We start from the raw sequence: 21371 nt of genomic DNA on the forward strand, positions 1-21371 counted from the left end.
TACATGCTTACACCCTCCCACTGGACACATCTTCAAACCTTTCGACATGTGACACTTACAAAATTATGTGTCTAAAGGTCTAAAGGTTAGTGGCAATGGTCTTCTTTCACTATTTCTGACGTAATTGCGCTTCACTTCAACAACTTTGCTAGTATTTTGTCCAGATGTAAGAAGCCTACTGATTTGCCTTCTCTACGCACATTTTTATGCACAAAATGTACTGCCAGCTATAATGGAAAGCGAAAAAAAGGGTTTCTATGCAACACCCGCCTTCCCTTTCCATGGTGGCCATCGTGGAAAAGGATTTGTTTTCTTCAAACGGGAACGCCGCAGGTGTTCCGGTTGAAGACAACAAATCCTCTTTTTTGGTAACACGGCTTACTGCCCTACAATCTCGCTTGTTAATGGCATTCTACCCCCATTTTTTTTTTAGAAGGAATGGGGTTTGTTCTTCCAGAGACTTCAGTATGCACTCTTGCTTGTATTGTGCTGCACAATTGCCCTGTTGAGTGGTGCATGGGAAGTATTGCGGTTATACGTTAGTGCAACAACATACAATGTCCTTCCACCCTATCAACTATATACACATGTTATTGTGACCTGTGTATGAGTTTTCCAACACGTCACCATGCTATGCGCCAGCATATGCTAATGTGCAAAACTTTGGCAGGTTGGCAGTTAAGTCAAATGTTCCTTTACACTATGGTTATGTGTTACAATTAGAATTCTGATAAATGCATTGTAAACATTTTGGTAAAGTAATGTTATCATTCACTTACAGTACTGCACACCTACGGAAATCAGTGAAAAACAGTTTGCCGAAGGGACATTATGGTTACGTTTTCCTTCTAAAAACCTGCAAAATTCACTACATAAAAAACTTTGTTAAAGGGACGTTATGGTTAATAAAAACCTATGCAATTCAGTAAAAAACATTGTTAAAAGGACGTTATGGTTACAAGTAAAAGCGAAAAACCCCTGAAATTCGCCAGTTATGGTAAGCTAGGCAACCATAACTCGCACCACCACCATGCACTGCTAAGACTAACACCCAGGACATCAAAGATGACATCACAAATATCATTGATGACATCAATACCCCGGATGATACGCAGCTCATTTTCAGGCTACCCTCGGCCTCCTCTTCCCCTTCCCTCATCTCTGACTGTCTGTCTGCCATCCAGGAATGGTGTGCCGCCAATGACCTCTGCCTTAATGCCAGTAAGACTGAGATTCTACTCATTGGCACACCCACTCCCTCCTTCCCTGCAGCAGTCTGGCCAACCTCTCTTGGCCCTCCTCTCACTCCCACCTGCACGGCTAAAAACCTCGGGGTCATCTTTGACTCTGCACTCTCGTTCTCCCCTCACATCTCTGACGTCTCTAAGAAGTCACACTACCAGCTGCACCTCCTTGGAGGTATTCTTCTTTTCCTCTCCTTCCCCCAGAAGCTCACTGTCTCCAGAGCCCTGGTCCACTCCAAGTTGGACTACTGTAACAGCCTCTATCTAAACCTGTCTGCCTCCACTCTCCACTCTCTGCAACTTATCCAGAACAGGACTGTGAGACTTGTCTTTGGCCTCAAGCCCAGGGATCGTATCTCTCCAGGACAGAAATCTCTGGACTGGTTCCCAGTGGCTGCGAGGATTAAGTTCAAAACCCTCTGCATTGTACACAAGGCCTCTGGGGCCTGGGGCCGCAATACCTTCAACTCTCTCTTCCTAAATACCTTCCTTCTCGAGCTCTTTGCTCATCTGCCTCCAACTCCCTTAGGCAGGGCCGGTCTTACAACAGATTGCACCCCAGGCGGGAAGCATCGTTGGCGCCCACCCCCTCCGACCTGTGATCTCATGCATGTGTCGTGGGCTGAGCAGCGGGAGTGGGGACTATGAGTTAACACATTTGTCAATGCTGGCATCTGCTGAATTTCATGAACCTCAGAAAACAGCAATAAGAGGGTCAAACCCGAACAGGCCTGGTTATGTTAGTCTGCTTTTGCTCTTCATTTTTAGTACCAATGACCAGTTTGCTGCTGTGACTCAGGTCAGAGAATCGACAATTTCAGATCTACACTAATGTAATTCGTATGACCTCAAACATTTAGACATTCTTAAAAGGTGATGAACTGGTCTTGAACAGTATTACTCAAAACTACAAGAACAAGCACCTGCAACATACCCACCGATATCTGTACAAGCCCGTCTATCTCAGCATTAAAATACATGCATTTATGCAATATGTATTGCATCAAATATTTCACGGGAAGTTAAATATATTTAGGAGGGTCACACGTAAACAATATCACTACTCCATGTGAGTGGTAAAGTCTACTTTAAACATGCAGAGAGTTAACATGCATGTACAATTCAACATAGCTCCCAATGTTAATGTTGGAGAGGTGGTGTTCTAAAATTATGACATTACAATGTGGACTTTACATTGAAACACACTGCAGTGCATTGCAGTGGAAGAAAAATGGCAGTTCGAGTATTGGGGTTTGTTTCGCTCATGCTTGTGAACTCTCAAAATACATAAATGTTTCCTTCGTGATCACTCATTTTAGCTCCCGACAGCACCTTGAAACTGTAAGATCGCAAAGAGAAACAATGTCTACCATCCCAATATAAAAATAAAAACAATCAAATTCTTAAAGGGTGGAAGATGACCTTTTCTTGGGACTCCTTAAGTTTACTTTTTGTAAATTACTAGTCGCGTGCTGCTTGAATAACAGCAGCCTTTGCACATTGTGCAGTGTATAGATGAATTTCATTTCAATGGACTTGGAGTACTGCGGATATCAGGGGAAGCATCTCCAGTGTACCCCAAGTGCAGTGTGCTTTGCCCTCCACCCTCACCCCCAGCCTTGCAGCCCTGCACTTTTTTCTCATTCTCCATTATGGTAAAGAACATTGTCCCAAGCTTGGGAGAGAAAGGGACTATGCAGAAGGAGCAGCCTCCCAAGGGTGTGTTTAGCTGCTGGTGTATCAAATGCAGAAATGGGTGGCATGAAGAGCCCCATGCTCTGAAACATCTTTTGCGCACTGTTTGGTCACACGACAGAAAGTGTGAGCAGGTGATTCCCCAACCATTCTTTAGAGACCTGGCTTTGATTAATGTGGCGTTAGCTAGTCAAGGCCATTTCCCAGCATTTGTGTTAAAGTAGATTGGAAGCTGCACTCTGCGGGGTATTTTAAAGGCCATGAATTGATGCTACAGCATGTCGCCCCCAATGGAACAAAGAAAGTGAAGCATGCATCCTGCAAGTCTGGGTATTTGCATTATACGGAAGAAGGGCCAACCGTCCACGGAGACAGTTTCTACTGTAGTTGCTGAGTCGATTTTCCAAGCCAGATGCTGTGCGGACTTCGCTCAGCTTTTGGTTCAGCGCCTGCATCCATCCTTCACACCATCATTCACAAGGTGCGTTTGTGTAGGTGTTTCTTTATCTCCTTAGACTAGCCTGATTGCTATTCCAAACAAAAGAAACACAACGACAAAGAAGGGTATAAGACAAGTCTGAGCGAACAGTGAAATGTATGAAACTCTTGCACTAAAATAAAGTCAGCAGTGCTTGCCCAGGAAAGAGGGAACGACGAGCAATATGCTTGGGAGCGGGAACTAGGGGGGAGTAGTAACCCCCAAACCAGCCCAAGAGTGGTACCGGCTTCCAGGGCCATGCCCTCGAAGTGATTTTGGCCCAGCCAACAGACCGACCAATCCAACGCCGCTGGAATGTGCAACTGTCTAAGATCTGCTGACGGTGACACGCTGCCCAGGTCTTCCGAGAACCGGCCTTTTGATCTCCTGAGGAGAGTCCACCACCAGTGATCGCTTCCTTTTTCATGACTAATTGAGCCTTGACAAAAGTGTCTAGCTTTGTGGCCTCCAGAGGCTCTTCTTGGATGGCCCAGTCATCTCCACAATACCATTTTAAAATAAATAAAACGCCTATGCAGCAATAGGCCTCAACTACGAGGATGGGAGCAGGAGGAAAGAAGTGTGCTTGCCTCGACAGGCTGTAGGTACTGCCGGGTTTCCTGAAACAAGGCCAATCAGCGATGGCAGGATGTAGCAACTGTTTGTATTTGCTGATTCTGCTGCTGCTTGGCAGTGTGTGCTTGTGATGGGAACAACTTCAGGATTTAGTGACCCACTCGCTCCTCTTTTCTGTAATGGCTGGGGCAAAGAACACCAGCCAGCCTCAATCAAACCACACTTCAGTGTCAGTACGTGCCCATAGCTTGGAGGAGGGCACAGCGCACGTGCGCCCATGGGCCTGGTTGGCGCCAGCAGCACCGGCGCCACCCGAGGCTGGGGGAAGGAAATAAAGCAACACATGTTGCTAATTTATTTGCCAATTGCCCTGCCCTGCCTGAGGGCCGAGGTCAGGCCCGTTTCTTGGCCCGGACGAGGTGGGCAACTGCCCGGGGTGCAATAGCCCAGGGGGTGCAATTGCCCCAGTCCTTGGAGCCTCTGGAGGGGATGGAATTCCCCAGTTTGTGGGGCGGCACATTGACATGGGAAAAGTTCTGCAGGTCAGGTGCTGGTGCTGCCCCTTCCGACTGTAATGTCACATAGTACAAAAGTACTACGTGACATTACTGAAGTCAGAGGCTCCCTCTGACCACTTTAGCACCACTTGGGGTGGGGGGCATAAGCACACCATTAAAAACACTTTAGGTCCCCCTGCAGCTAAGACCAGCCCCTTCCATCACAATGCCGGCAGGAATTTGCTAATGGTGGCCCATTAGTCACTAAATGGTTTCGTGCTGGCATTGAGATGGGAGGGGAGGTGTAGTGGGCTGGGGGGAGTGGGCGTGCTTTGCAGGGATGCACCGTGGGCCCATGGTGCATACCTGCAAGCCCAGAAAATTGGCAAAATAATAGTTTAAAGCAGCGCTATTTCTTTCAAGCCGCTTCTTTTCCAAACTATATATCAATTACACTTTAAACCACTTCATTGGCACTGGTGATGAGATAATTCACTATGCGGATAATAGTTTTGACCAGTGTTGCTGAGTAAATATTCTTTAAGCTACGAACCGGTTTCTTTATTTATTTATGCAATGTTTGTCGGGTACATGGAGACGGATAATTTATTTATTTATGCAATGTTTGTCGGATACCTTTATCTGACATACATTGCATAAATAGATAAATATGCAGGTACCCGACAAACATTGCATGTATAAATAAATAATCCTGGTCCTTGTATCCTTACAACAGTCAAGACTTTTCTGTATCAAAGCATAAACCTTGATTCCCATTCAAAGAATGTTAAAGTGATAGTTTATTGGGTTCAGGTGTCTTCTTGTCATTGCCCTTTTGGCTTAGGTTGCCTCCAAACCCCCTTCAGCATCTTGTGTTCTTTGTTGGTTGTATATACTGCATCCTGTGCCATATTCATGGTCTGTTGGTTGGTGTGCCCAGTCCTCATTATCTGAAGCCTAAGTGGACTGGTGCATAAAATTGTCTTGGGCACCAGTGAAAAAGTGGCCCTCCGTTGCAAATGGCAATTCATTTCCTGTGTGATGGACTGTTTGACTTTGGGTAGGAGTTCCTTAACGGTGTAGTTTGGGAATGGCGCGCAGGGTGCAGTGGGAGTGGTGCGCAGGGTGCGGTGGGAGTGGTGTGCGGTGTGCGGCGGGAGTGGTGCGCGGGGTGCGGTGGGAGTGGCGCATGGGATGGGGTGCGGGGGGGCGTGCATTCCTAGTGTTTCAACCCTGGGCACCAAATGGACTAGAAACTGCCCTGGCCACAGAATACACGTGTAGTTTCCTAACATTGTAAAAATGAACAGGCACATTCACTTTTATAATGTTAGGAAATGAACGTGTTACACGTGTATTCTAGCACTGCCCTGCCTGAGGGCCGAGTCTGCAGCCTGTAGCAGTGCCAGTGGTAGAATACACGTGTAACACGTTCGTTTCCTAACATTATAAAAATGAACAGGCACATTCACTTTTATAATGTTAGGAAATGAATTTGTTACACGTGTATTCTAGCACTGCCCTGACTGAGAGCCGAGGCTGCAGCCTGCAGCAGTGACAGTGGTAGAATACACGTGTATTCTAGCACTGTGGACTGCTGTTGCAGCACCCCCTAGAGTCTGACTGACGTCAGGCAGCTGCCTGGGCTGCATGATGCAAAGACCGGCCCTGCCCTTAGGGTCAGTCGCTTCTCCAAGCAACGAGTTGGTGGCAGATCACTCTCTTCTGCAGGGGCCTCTCTCTGGAACAGCCTTCCTGCCTCCGTGAAACTCGAAGAGAACCATCTCCGGTTCTGGAAACACCTCAAAATCTTCCTATTTGCTTCTGCTTTCTCTCCTCTCCTCCCTTGCTGAACTCCTGACTGAAATTGCACTGGTTACCTGGACACCCTTTCTGATCTCTGGCCCAGGTCCCGTCAATTACCCACCTGCACTGCCTCCCTGGCAACCCCTGCACTTGGGGACCGTTTTTCAGTATCCCTTCAGTCCCCCTACCAGCACTTACGTCTGCACTTCCTTGCACTTGCCACTAGCTGGCTGTTTTAGGTGTCGTATTTATTCCACTTCCCATGTACTGCACTTTCCCCTCTCCCCTCCCCCTGCACACTTTCCTTCCCCCCCCTTCCCATGCACTTGCGCGATCTGAATGAAACCTGGCCTAGTAGGATCGCTGTCTGTCCTCCCTTTGTTCCCCCCGCCTCGTCACACCTTGAAACACTTGTGTATAGGCGCGTTATAAATGCCATATCATATCATATCATATATAAAGCAGGAAAACATTTTCGGGAACCCTGAAATGCAGAAGGGCTGCCCGGGGGACACATGCCCTACTGAGGAAAGCCACGCTAGTGACTTTAACACCCTCCTTACACTGCGAGTCTTACAGTATGTAATAGGAGGGAGAATTGGTTCCTGCTGCCTTCATGGACTACAACTACCAGAATTCGATGAAGCTACATACTTGGATTAATTTGTAACAGCTAATTTGACTGTCTCCCAGATGAGTGCCAGAGGAAGGAAAACGCTTGGAGGAGAACATCACCTGGACTGTAAAAGGCTTAATTTACTGGAAACCAGAGTGTGCCCCTCCACTCCCTTAGTGTGCAAGAAATATTTTGGAGCTCTGGACTCCAGGGAGGCGGCCCTATTTCTAAAAACACTGGGACATATTAGAAAACCATTGCACCATGACAAGTGCAGTTTGGTGTGTTAAAAGCACTGGAATAACATTTGCCCTAGAGCAAAAATGTAAGTTCCATTGTAGTGTCAGCGTAGATGGCGTGTTCAGTGTTCAGGGTCATCTTAACGTCATTTTTGGCCCAGGGCACAGATAGATGTTCCCCTGCTAAGCCCTGAAACCCTTTCCCTCCAAATCAATGTAATCTAGGGATTGGATGCCTCAATTGGTGTTCTGCAGTAGGAACACAGCCCACTTGTTCGCTGAACTGTGTTTCATTTACTGAAACTGATGGTGTCGCAGGTGGAAGGGCAAGGGATGCACACCCCCTCTGCTGTGTCTGTTGCCCTGTAACATAAATGTAATATAATCCACCTCGTTTTGTTGAGCACCAAATTTAACTGCCAAGTACAACTGAATGATGATGATTGGAAAGACTACAGAATTGATGGTCAGAAAGACTTCAGTGGGAACGGACTATTACCTGCTTAAGTTATGAGGATACAATGCATGATGTTTAACAAGCTACATTAAACACATTATCTATTTCACTTGAAGTACTTTGCCAATAGGAACGTTGCAATATGGCAATAACCTGCCCCTTGAAATAATGTTAATGTTATATAATGTTATATATATATATATATATATACACATTATCAAGGCTTTTATTATTTTTCCATTTGCCGAATGCAGTGATGGAGAACCGCACGGCACACGAGATCCTGAGCAAGCTTGCAGACGCTTAACTCGAATAACCCAATGGGACTACAGGGATATATATGGAACCTGATAGTACCAAGTGTGACTAAAATTTCAGCAGGCCTCGAGCCACTGAGTATGAGACGAGCAAAGATGATTTAGGCTGTACATCGAGCAAGACAGGCCCACAACCAAGGTCAGAGATATGAGGGGACATTCCAATCTCCAGACGTCAAGGGGACCAGCGACAGAGAAGCAGAATATATCCTCATAAATGTGAGCTGAAGAGCTCAATGTTGTAGTCTCTAAACACGTGGTACAGCCGAACGAGACAGTGGAAAACCATCCGTGGTGGCAATGGGGAGCCGATCCCGGAAAACAAGACACAGATTGCAACAAGTGTTGTGACGTAAGAAGCATATTCTCATAGGCAAAGGTGGTACACACAAGTTACAATACAGACACATAATCGTTCACATCACCTTGAAGAGGTGCACCGCAAGCTGAAAACTCGATTGAGTCCTAGGCCTGGGGAGATCAGCTCTAACCAATCACAGTTTAGAAGCCCCGGGTTGGATGGCAAGGGGCAAGAACCAATGGTAAGCCCACTACTCTGCAACAATGTAATAGACAGTGTCTTGGGGATGGGACAGGCCAGCCTCCTGGCATGTGAGGACCAGTAGAATAACACCTATAGGGTCCCCCATAGGTAATAATACTCTCTATACCCTATCCTTCGTGGTGATAGTTTTTTTAAGAAAGGGCCAAAGTGGTGACGCCAGAGTCACACAAAAGTGGCCTGCACGTCATGGAAAGTTGAGATGTACCAGAGACTTCCTGTTTTCTTGCATTGATCCCAGTTGATTTTATTTGCAATAAACCACAGTTTGTATTTGCCGTTGACTGAGGCCCCCGTTTATTCTGGGGATGGTGTGAGGCCTTTGAAATCCGCCAGCCTCGCTCTGGAATACCTGGGAGTTCCCCCCAAACAAATGACTGAGTCTTACCACCCAGAGATCAAAAGAATGTTCATTACACAGTGCACACATGTCTCTATCTTTCTCTCTCTCTCTCTCTCTCTCTCTCTCTCTCTCTCTCTCTCTCTCTCTCTGACTGACGAGAGAGAGAGAGCATTTAGCTGGCATAGCTATCGCCAAAAATTTACATTTTTGAACTAAAAAATAAATGTTTTTTTGTCGTAATAAATGACATCAGTAAATATATTGAGGGAATTAGTTTGTAAGCTCTACACATACATAACAATTACACAGAATCCCATTTGATTTTTGTAATATTTATCTTTGATGTAAAAAGATTTACCTGGAACTAATGTTGACATTCTCTTGGTGGTCGCAGAGTATGCATCACCTCAGGTCACGTTATCAACGGGGGGAGGCCTGCACACAGGAAGCTACAGAACATAGATACATTGTACGTTTATTTTCAGTTCAAGCAACCCAAACTCTGCAATGTATGGCTCTGCTCTGCTCTTTAAGGCCAGCCGAAAATCCGAGCTTAGGCCCAAGCAGGCCACTGAAAAGAACGGCTAGCTTAGACCTTGCTTGCTTTGGGCTCTAGGTTCAATGCGTTCTTGTAATCTTCAGTGCAAACTAATGCTTGCAAACTTTAAGCCCAGCAACAGGCCCAGTGAGACACATTTCAGCTAATGCCAACTCTCCATTTGGCACGGGTGCTGCAGCAGCCTCGTAGTGGAGAGGAAATGTGCTGTTTAAGTTAACCCCCCGCCAGTGGAGCCCCAGAGGGACAACTTTTCAAGAGGTGTGTGGCATGTGTTAGCTAGGGTTAAGGTTGCCCTCTGCCCCCCACCCACGGGGATTGAGGCCTTAGGCATGTTCCCCGTTTGTCCACTCATAAAGAGGTCTATGTTAGTTACATTGAACATGTGACTCATGAGCAAACAAACTCTCCACCATGGTAATGTGCTATGTTATGGGTGAAGGCAGGAATGCCAGCAATCGTATGCGCTTCACTTTAATAAGTGAATTATTTCCCTTAAATATACATTTTCTAATTTAATTACAGTTAATCACAGTTCAAAATAATATAAGACATTTACCATCTAATGGTTATGATGATCAGCTTAGTTTTGCAGAGAAGCAATGTTTGTTGTGCTTAAGCCAAGTTCTGTCACAGCCATTTCTATTGTATGCATTATCATGTAATCGCTATTCAGGATTTTATGTATGAGCTTAAGGTTTATAATTCTGTTTAATCAAATGCACAATAAAAAAAAATAAAAAAATCATTATCATGTATTTCATTAGGGAGAAAAGTTAAAGTCTACCTACATGTTATGGACATTATAGTTCTGTGGACCGATTGTAAATGTATCTCGGCTTAGGAATTGTGTTCAGTAACTTTCACCTTGCTGTGCTTTGCTGTCTAATGGTATGTTTTGTTTTGCTATGTTGTATGGCATTTCGTTTTGTGTTTTCCTGTGTTGCTGAAATGTTCAAAGACACACCATGAACCAAATTGTATTTTAACATGAACTGTTAAAAATACAATTTCTCTCATGTGTAAATACAATTAAAACATTACAAGACCTAAACAGGAATACACATTTAAATACACTGTGGTGTGAATGATGTGAACATGTTGGGCATGTCCCTTTGTGATCAGTACAGCATGTTTGCACTTACCAAATATGCTTACTTAATGGGTCTCAGATGGACGCACATTCCAAAAATGCCTCATCCCCCAATAGTTAGGTCTAATAACATTAGAAATGCATTCGAAGTTAATTTTACAAAACAACGTATTGCCAAATTCACGGCTTGTAATATATTAACAACACTTTTACCACAGTGTTGAATTATAGAATAACCAAGGTTTTAAAAAAATCATAACTAAATTAACAAACAGTATAAGACCAGTCTTTACATGGCAACATAAAAATATCACAGATATGTGGGTGCAGATGGGTGATGCTCTATGCCCTCGCACCTATGCTCCCTCAGACCTCAACTTGCAAGCCCAATTCACGCAGGTGGCTATTGAGGCAAAATAGCGACAGGATGCAGAGATAAGCACCTTCGTTTAGCCCTCCAATGCATATTCAAGCATTGAGTATATTCCTGGCACTTGAATATGCATTGGCTGTAATAATTCCTGTGGTGAGTGACTGCAGTTCAAGGCAGATTGACCTTGGTGATGCCTATCGCTTGAATGCAATGTTTACACTGCCATTTCCATCTTGTTAGTGGAAATACTAAATTCAAGCATGAGCATTTCTATTTTGAACAGATTATTGTAGTCAAAGATCTTTAAAGACCCCTTGAAGATGTGTGTGTTGTGCTTCACTTGGCTTGCAACAGGGGGGACCAGATGCAGAGAAGTGGCTCAGACCTGTCAAAGGTGTAGACACAGCCTATTGCGAATTGGTGTGTGCTTTGATTGGTTGTCCACCCACCCTGACCCCACTCTGCACTTGGGCTTCTTCACAAAAGTGAACCTGCCCACGTATATGGGAAGATAACTGTTGTGAATCAGCATAAACATAGAATGCATGATTGTTGTCGACATAACATGTGTGTAGGCCTCCGTTTAACTTGCTTAAAACAGCGTTACTGAACAACACGAAGAATTTCAAAATGGATATTTTTATGGAGCAATGGTTTTCATTTTCTTTTTTCCCTTCATTTCCTTTTTATGGAATTGAACTTTGGAAGACATTTTTTAGGATTATCATTTATTGATTTTAATTTGAAAAGGGACAGCGAGCTTAATTTTGTTTTTTTTTACTTGTGTATTTTGTTTCATTTTGATTGCCATTACTGTTGTTATTAATACATTATTTGGATTTTTTAATTCTTCAATGTGTGGTTTCATCTCATTGTTTTCATGCATGTCATGATATGGGTTTTCAGGTTCACCTGCAACCATTGTGTGTGTGTGAGACACATGTGTTGATTTACATTGTTTCCATTGGAGTAGTATCATGGGTGCATGTAATACTTGGTTGTGTCTTTGGGCTGTGGTGGCTGGCCATGAGGCCCATGCTTGAGGATTGTCAGGGCCTGTGGGCAGGGGGACATGGGTGGTGGCCTGGTGGGGGATGCCCATGGTGGCTGGGGGGTGGGGGTGGTGGGAGACATGAGTGGGGGCCTGGTGGAGGGTGCCCCTGGATGCTGGGGGGTGGGGGTGGTGGGAGACATGAGTCGGGGCCTGGTGGGGGATGCTCATGGTGGCTGGGGGGTGGGGGTGGTGGGAGACATGAGTGGGGGCCTGGTGGAGGGTGCCCCTGGATGCTGGGGGGTGGGGGTGGGTGGGAGACATGAGTGGGGGCCTGGTGGGGGCTGCCCATGGTGGCTGGGGGGTGGGAGGGAGACATGAGTGGGGGCCTGGTGGGGGCTGCCCATGGTGGCTGGGGGTGGGGGTTTGTGGGAGACATGAGTGGGGGCCTGGTGGGGGATGCCCATGGTGGCTGGGGGGTGGGGGTGGTGGGAGACATGAGTTGGACATGAGTGGGGGCCTGGTGGTGCTGCCCCTGCACTGCTGGGGGGTGGGGGTGGTGGGAGACATGAGTGGGGGCCTGGTGGGGGATGCCCATGGTGGCTGGGGGGTGGGGGTGATAGGGGCCATAAGTGGGGGCCTGGTGGAGGCTGCCCCTGCACTGCTGGGGGGTGGGGGTGGTGGGAGACTTGAGTGGGGGCCTGGTGGGGGATGCCCATGGTGGCTGGGGGGTGGGGGTGGTGGGAGACATGAGTGGGGGCCTGGTGGAGGGTGCCCCTGGATGCTGGGGGGGTGGGGGTGGTGGAAGACATGAGTTGGACATGAGTGGGGGCCTGGTGGTGCTGCCCCTGCACTGCTGGGGGGTGGGGGTGGTGGGACACATGGGTGGGGGCCTGGTGGGGGATGCCCATGGTGGCTGGGGGGTGGGGGTGGTGGGAGACATGGGTGGGGGCCTGGTGGTGCTGCCCCTGCACTGCTGGGGGTGGGAGACATGAGTGGGGGCCTGGTGGGGGATGCCCATGGTGGCTGGGGGGTGGGGGTGATAGGGGCCATAAGTGGGGGCCTGGTGGTGCTGCCCCTGCACTGCTCGGGGGTGGGAGACGTGAGTGGGGGCCTGGTGGGGGATGCCCATGGTGGCTGAGGGGGTGGTGGGAGACATGAGTTGGACATGAGTGAGGGCCTGGTGGTGCTGCCCCTGCACTGCTGGGGGGTGGGGGTGGTGGGAGACATGAGTGGGGGCCTGGTGGGGGATGCCCATGGTGGCTGGGGGGGTGGGGGTGGTGGGAGACATGAGTTGGACATGAGTGGGGGCCTGGTGGTGCTGCCCCTGCACTGCTGGGGGGTGGGGGTGGTGGGAGACATGAGTGGGGGCCTAGTGGGGGCTGCCCATGGTGGCAAGGGGGGTGGGGGTGGTGGGAGACATGAGTGGGGGCCTGGTGGGGGCTGCCCATGTTGGCTGCGGTGGTGGGGGTGGTGGGAGACATGGGTGGGGGCCTGGTGGAGGCTGCCCCTGGATGCTGGGGGGCGGGGGTGCTGGGTGACATGAGCAGGTGTGCAGGGTGTCCCACCCTGAGGTGTCGGCTGCCTGCAGGGGCCGTGGAGGGTGTACAGGGAATACCTGGGAGCACACAGCCAAATCGCGTGTAGAATTTCCCGCGTACCCCTGTAATACACGTACCCAGCCAAATCGCGTGTGTAAATTCCCGTGCACGTACCCGGCCAAATCGCGTGTGGAACTTCCCGCGCACCCCTGAAATCCATGTACCATGCCAAATCGCGTGTGGGACTTCCCGCGCACCCCTGAGATCCACGTACCCAGCCAAGTCACGTGTGTAAATTCCCGCGCACGTACCCGGCCAAATCGCGTGTGGAACTTCCCGTGCACCCCTGAATTCCACGTACCCTGCCAAATCGCGTGTGAGACTTCCCGCGCACCCCTGAGATCCACGTACCCAGCCAAATCGCGTGTGTAAATTGCCGCGCACGTACACGTATATATACATTTTCAAAGCCCTTATTTGCCCTATGCCAACAGTTTAGCGTAGTGAGTAGGGAACAAAGTGATCATGCCGTTTTGGTACTTCATGTGAAATGGGCCTATATTGGTAAGTGTCGTAAAATCACTTTCCCACTTGGAATAATAATGGAGCAGGTAATAGAATAAAGCGGTGCCCCTCCCCTGTTGAGTGCCTTTAATAAGGGAATTTCTCCTTAATTTTCATACTCATGTTAATTTTAAAGAATATTTATACTGCACACTATCCCCACTGGAGTGGTCCCCTGGTGCTCTGGTGGATCTGAAAGGTAAGAGGGTAGGTTCAGTTAGTAGGGTCTAGCGGGATAAAGATAGAGCGAGATGTGTGATGTCCTCTTGTCAGCTTCAGTTCAGTTAGCACTGTTCACTGAGCATGGAGGCAGTTTACGGATCTGTGGTCTCCCATGTGCTGTTGTGCGAGACTATGTGTGGTTATTTTGTTGTTACAGTGTAGTGAAGTGCTTGCGATTTGCAGTGCGAGAGAGTGGTTGTGTTTGTTTAGGGTTTGAGAGGTGTGTGCAGAGAGAGGTGAGTTTTTAGCAGATGGGTTAGTGGAGTTACCTTGTTCTTTCAGGAGTCTGTGTTGGGTGTCTTTGGCCTTACTGTCCGTTGGAGCGTTCCTCTGTGGTTCATTGCCCTGATTCTGCGTGAGGCGGTGGCCTATCTCTGTGGCTGTCTAGTGATCTGTTGGTGGGAAGGTGGTGAGCGGCTCCCTGAGCCAGGGTCGAGATTGCTAAGGTTGTGGGATTCTCTTTGGGCATAAGTGGGCTCTGCCTGGCATCACTTCTCTGAGCTCCTAATGCACGGTCCCCTACCTACAATTTCTAAGCACTCCCAGTACTGTTGGGTGCTAGTTTGTGAATAATGCTCCTCAGACCCTGTCCCAAGGGCTTTGCCTAGCGAAGGGGTTAGGCTTTGGAGGGTTGAGTCCTGGGGTGTTTATTTATTTATGTTTTCCTTTCAGTTGGGTCCGTCTGATTCTGTGGTGAAGAGCCACAGAGATAGGCCACTGCCTCACGCAGAATCAGGGGAATGTGGTTTTGGTTCCATGCGGATGCCGTTGCTTGATCTGAGTGTTCTTGTCGGTTTGTAAATGTTTTTTTTTTTTGTAGGAATTATGCTCCTTGGCCTTCGATTGCTCTGTGTGTCATGCACATCGTTTTGAAAGTGATTTGTTGCTTGATTGTGAGCCAGTGTAACATGTATTAGTGCTACAGTGATGTGGCCTCTTTGTGATAGCTTAAGGAGAAGTCTGGCTGCTGCGTTTTGGATGCGTTGCAGTTTCTTCAGCAGGTGCTCAGAGTGCAAATAAGAGAAACCTTCTGCCCAGTTAATTATTCAAAATGTTTTTTCACTAGATGACAATATGGGATCCAACCAAAGAGCCAGTACAAAAGCCCAAAGAGAGAAAATATATTTTTATCATTTAGTACAATGTAAAAAATGTAAACTTCTTTGAAAACTGAGAACATGTTATCGCATTAGCCCTTTGGTTCAAATATACTCTCTAAAAAATCAGCTGAGGCAGGGTTTTTATAAAGTGGTTGGTAGTTTATAAATATCTACTAATGTAAAGGAATAGCAAAATTATGTTAAAAAATGTTAACAAGAAGAATTCCCAACATTTCTGAGCTCATGTTAAAAAGGAGCTAACAAATCAGGCCGAGTTTCAATTAAATCCTGTTCTAGAAGAGTCTTGGGCACTGTACCTTAAACAATATTATGTGCTTCCCATCCAGAGTATCTGCACTATGATTACCTCTCCATCAGCTATCTGGGATCATGACTTAGATAACATGGACATTGCTGTCCTTATAATACATTTAAATAATTCTTGTGCAGTAGGTCCAGATAAAGTTCATAGCATGACCTTGAAGGGTAACCCAGAGCTTTGATGAGAGCGTTTGCCAAGTTGTCCTAAATGGTGTTTTACCAAAAACTTTTAATTTGTGATATAGGTTCCTATACCCTTGACCCTACGTACTGTAGACTAATTGTTCTAATGGACATTAGAAGCAAGCTTTTTGCATCATTGGTATTAAAAGATTTGGAGTCTTGTGCAGTGTCTACAGGAAGACTACATATATTTCATATGGGCTTCTGAAAACATCTGTGAAGGACCCTAAATGCAATCATATTAGCTTTTGTACAACATCATGCATGCCAGAAGGGAAAGTGCAAGCTTTCTTGGCATACATTGATCTTTCTACCACATTGTACTGCAGTAATCAAGGTCTTTTTTGGAAGAAGTTAGCTGATTGAGGATTTCCAGATGGCCTTTGAGGTTTGTTGATCCTTCTCCACTGTAACACTCAGATTCAAGTGAGACTGAATAGTTCAGGAATGCTATCTTCTACGATCAAAAGGTATTGAGGTCTCAAGCAGGGCAGCATTTTGGCACCCTGTCTGTTCAATCTCTCTATGTCAGATTTTGGAAATGACATGGTAAAGTTTAATCGTGTCCCCCTCTTATAGGACACTGGACGTTGAGCTGGTTGGCTTATGCAGATGACGTTACATTACTTGTTCAAACTCATTCGGTCACCAATGCACTTTAGACTCATTCCAGCATTTTACAATGAGAAATGCATTGGTGTATAATACTTCTAAATCAATAATTCTGTCCTTGACTTTGAATACAAAATCTATTATTTTCCAATACAACATTGATAATAAGGATCTGGAAGTTAAACAGAATCTGGTGTACCTGGGGTTTCACTTTCTTTAAGAATAATAAAATACATGCTGGAATTGAGAGATTAAGAACATGAACCTGAAGTCAGTGAAAGCTTGTTTACTATTGAGCAAAGATCATCTTTGATGATGGATTACAGAATACAGCTACAAAACAGGTTCAGGGTTTCCAAGGCCATCCCAGACGCTACAGCATTGAGAAATATATGGAAAATTGCATGTTTCTAATTTGTCCAGTGATATTTGATCTCTTATGTGTGCAGGTAGGTGTGGTTTTTATACCATTTTCTTTCGACATTTCTGGCTATAGTTTTAAGAACATGTACGTTTTTGGTGTACCAGGATTTATTTTGCTTTTGACTTTTGAAATGTTTTTTTTAAGGGAGCACCAAGTCCATTGAGGATTTGATAAACATAATTATAAGAACTATTTCAGTGAGCTAAGTATTGGTGTCAATAGCATTGAGTCTAGTGTGTAGTTCATTTGCAGCATCATTAGAACACATATTACTTATCCTGTGGTAACTGACAACATGATTATTTGGTTAAGCGTGGATGTTAAAAATGATTCCATGTTGATTGGGTCCATCAATGTTTTGTGCCAGGAATGTTCAAGGTAAAATCCAGTCCAAGGTGTGACCTTTAGCATGTGCAACAAAGGATATATTTTGTTTAAAATCAAGGCCCTTGACAGCTGCCCTTAGGTCGAGAGTGGCCCGGTCTGAGGGATTTTCAAAGTCGCCAGGGATAATTCTTTTATTAGCTAATTTCAAGGTGAATGTGTGCGGTGGTGGAGAACAAGTGAATACTTAATATCCAATACCTATAAATGCGGGGACAGGCAAAAGATCCATACTACCAAACAAGGGCTGGCCCCCCCGTTTTCCTGTTACAGAAATCCTATCTGTCTTCTTTTGCATGTGGGTCCGGATTCCCAACCAAATGTGAGTTTAGATTGTTGTTAAATTGGTCCATCATATATAAAAAAAAAATCTTTGTCATCATCCCGCCATAGGAAGAACGAACCTCAATACAGCTTTTGACTGGTAAGCAGAATAATGAGTTTGCTTTGTCACAAATAGGCTGATGACATGCTGCCAGTTAGAGTACTCCTAGCCACAGTTTTGGAAGCACCAGGTTTCACTAAATTGAAGACATGAAGTGATGAAAAAGTCATGTTTAAGCTCAGTTTAAAGATGTTGACACACAACAAAAATGTATTAACTTTTGGAATGTATTCATCCTTTTCTTCAAGTAGGCTTGTCCTATTATTCTACTACGAACGTTCTGTACAAATAATTAGGAGTGATTCTACAAAAATGTGTAATGTACCAATATGTACATGCTTGTTACTTTAATTACATTATTATTTTGAGTGCCCATGTTAATTGTGCTTATTCTGAGTGCCCATAGCAATGGCGTGAAAGGGCAGAACAAGATTTAATATTCCTGCATACCAGCTGCTTTCTGGAAATCACCTCACCTCAAACTTAACCCATCAAAGACCAAATTCATCCGCCTCAGTCCCCCTGCTAAACAACAACTTGACCAACAGTGGCACCAATGATTTGCGCCTAGAAGGATTTGATCCATATCTCTGAGATTCTGCAAAGTCCTTAGGGTTCACCATTCGCAGCAGTCTCTCTTCGAGAAACACATAGCCAGGAAGACCCAAATAACTAATAAAACAACCAAGAGGTTGTTCATGTCAGACTTCATTTAGAGGTGCCTAGAACATTTCTAATATTCATATATTCAATCAATGTATCATAAATGCTGGCAAAAGGTCTTCTATATTAGTCTATGGGATACAAGTGAGAAAATAACATTCCTAAAAAAAAAAAAACACTTCTTTCATTCAAAGTTAAATCATGAACCAAGGTTGCCCTATCCAACAAGGAATTTATCTCATGGCTTCTTGAATACAAATCACAAAATATTGCACTAATACCAAACATGTGTAACATGCACACTCTTTTGATTCCATGCATTTGCAAGTATAAACAAAAATAACACCATCAGGTGCAAAAAAGACACAACAAATAAATAACATGTATTACATATTTTCCAAGTGTGCTAAACTAAACGTATTTGAAAGACAGACTTAATGATAAGGTCGCCATGGCCATGGCACTACATTTTGGCGAACAATAGAATGTACTGCTTTCTACAGGACCAGAAACTCTGTGAGAAACAGATATAAAGAGGAAGAGTATACAAATGTATGTCTAAAATACACAGCTTAGTATGCATACAAGTGTTGCCAGACTGGAAGGGGCAAAAAGCTCACCATAGTTCATAGACAATGGGCACCCCAATGTGGGCAGTGTTGACAGAATATCTTCTCATGGTATTCACTCCTTAGCAGTCAGAGCTGGTGGGTGTTTCCAATGTATTCTGCATGTAATAAACCTGATTTTAGAACTCATGACTAATAAGACTGTTTATTTGCTATTTAGTTTTGTGCTGAAGAATCAGTCACATGTCTCTCATCTCATGACAATGCACCATGTCTAGACAGCATATGAAGTCATCAAATGCAGTCAGCCAAAGGGACTATCTGGGCGGCAACATCGATAGCTCTCAATGTTTGCACTAAAATGCTCCAGAAAACTGTAAGAAAGACAAATGTGTTTGCTCACAATTCCTGAAGAAACCTATCAAATGTTTACTGTGGGATTTACGCCCTACTGTTGGTTGGACGCTTCCCATGCGGCATGTGCTTGGTTTGTAGATTCACACAAAGAAACACATCCTTTGAGGTTGATCACAAACTAAGATACATTGGCCAAACTAGTCGGGCTGCACATGTTTGGATCTCTGAGCATCGTTGATGTATTAAATGCAAGAACATAAATGCACCTCTGTTTGAAAAATATTTGGCCCACAAACACTCGCCAGATGACATAAAATGGTAGATTGTAGACACAGTCAGAGTTAGATGTAAAACTGGTCAATCGTTGCTAAGAAAAGAAACGCTTACCAGGCTCATGCTCTGTTCGCGAATGTAGTCCCAGGTGCTGTTCTTCTGGAGTCCAAAGCACTTGAAGGAGAACACCACCAGAGTAGCCAGGAATACTGAGATCTGGAGTGCACCCTTTATCTTGTGTGGTACAATTCTTTTAAGAGATCTGGACTCCAGAAGGGCAGCACCGGGGCTACTCCACCCCACTTAGGAATGCTGCACTGTTAGTGCCCCCTCCCCCACTGAGGCTCTAGTAATGCAGTAATGGCAAAGTGCTTGTTCTCAGCACCTTGCAACTACAGGGGCCAGAATTCCTTGCACTAATGAGGGATGAAATAATCATCAACACCTAGGACTGCGTTCCTGAAGAGAGCATAAGGCTCAAAAGCGCTTGAAGGAGAGCACAACTTCCTTTGCCAGGTATATTGAGAACTGGAGTGTGCCCTTCATCTTGTGTGGTGCAACCCTTCCTCTTTCTATCTGTTTCTTACAGTATTTTCTATCCTGAAGAAGGCAGCACATTCTATTGTTTACCGACACATAGTGGCATGACTACTTCAACCCTGTAATTAAGTCTGTTTGATATAGATTTTGTTTTGGAAAATATTTAATACATGTGTTATTTGTTTGTTTTTTTGTATGTTTTGGAGGTATTTCTATTTATACTTGCATTACAAATTTGAACTAAAGAGTGTACACTTTACACATGCGTTGAATTGGTGTCATGTTTTGAGATTTGTTTTCAAGAAGCTTTGAGAAAAATTTGGTATGTTGGATAAGATTACCTTAATTCACTTTGAAAGGAATGTTCTTTTGAGGAATGTTCTTTTCTCGTTGGTATTGTGTACACTAATGTATCGGACATATTTTGCCAGCATATATGATACATTGATTGAATATATGAATGTAGGTAATGCTGTAGGCACCTCTAAATGAAGTCTGACATGAACAACCCCCTTGTTTTATTTTTCCCCAGTTCCAGTTAGTGTAGGGGACCTTATTTCACTTCCGTAGTCTCATAGGAAGGCCCAAATGGTCTGGCTCGAACTCTTCACCCTTCTCAAAATCAAATCCTTCACCTCGCCGCAGGACTTCCATACCATAGTGCAGGCCGTTGTAGTCTTGCTAATTGATGGGGAAATGCCCCCCTTACTAGGCTCGCAGCTGCTCACTTGGCACCTCTAAAAGCAGTCCAACATATCTTATTATGGGTGTGCAGAACTTTGACCAAATCACCCTGAACTACATTGGCTTCCTTTCCAGCCCGGGATACTGTTCAAGACTGCATGCATCATCTATAAAATCTACGAAGCAGTCTTGAGTAGCACACCAACGAAGGTGGATCCTCCCCATATATTGTGACACGATCCCAGCAAATCAACCAGCTGACTTGAATCGTAACTTGTCCACAAAGCGAGTACCCGCAAACATTCATTCTCTTATCACGCATCCACCCTCCCTGGAACTCAATCCCGGTATCAGCACAGAATGCCCCCACAATTTTCTAATTTTGTAAATCTCTCAAAACGTGACTTTTTCAACAATACCTGACCAAGTACTAATCCCAAATGAATCACAGACTGACGCACAGCCGGCAACTCACAGTACTATGCTTCTTTTAATATATCTTAACCCAAAGTGGTCCCACCCACTTTGCCCACCTGACCGTTGAGCTTTCGCCCACATAGTACCTGTACATAGACTGTCTTGATCATATTTTGTATTTATTCTGCATGTAAACCGCAATTGCTGCCTTTCCGTGATATTTTGCATTCTATAGTTGTATTTTGTATTTGTACAGTGTATGTATCCCATGACCCCACCCTGCAACCTA

General features: G+C 45.2%; 1 protein-coding gene across 2 annotated transcripts in view; it reads left to right on the top strand.

The window, feature by feature from the left end:
* The window catches only part of DOCK2 (dedicator of cytokinesis 2), a 2833934-nt gene that overhangs the window by 1412316 nt on the left and 1400247 nt on the right, over nucleotides 1-21371 (top strand). The gene's annotated exons all lie outside the window — the stretch shown is intronic.

This window comes from Ambystoma mexicanum, chromosome 3q, assembly GCF_040938575.1.
Source record: "Ambystoma mexicanum isolate Mex_15411 chromosome 3q, UKY_AmexF1_1, whole genome shotgun sequence".
NCBI classification, from domain to species: domain Eukaryota; kingdom Metazoa; phylum Chordata; class Amphibia; order Caudata; family Ambystomatidae; genus Ambystoma; species Ambystoma mexicanum.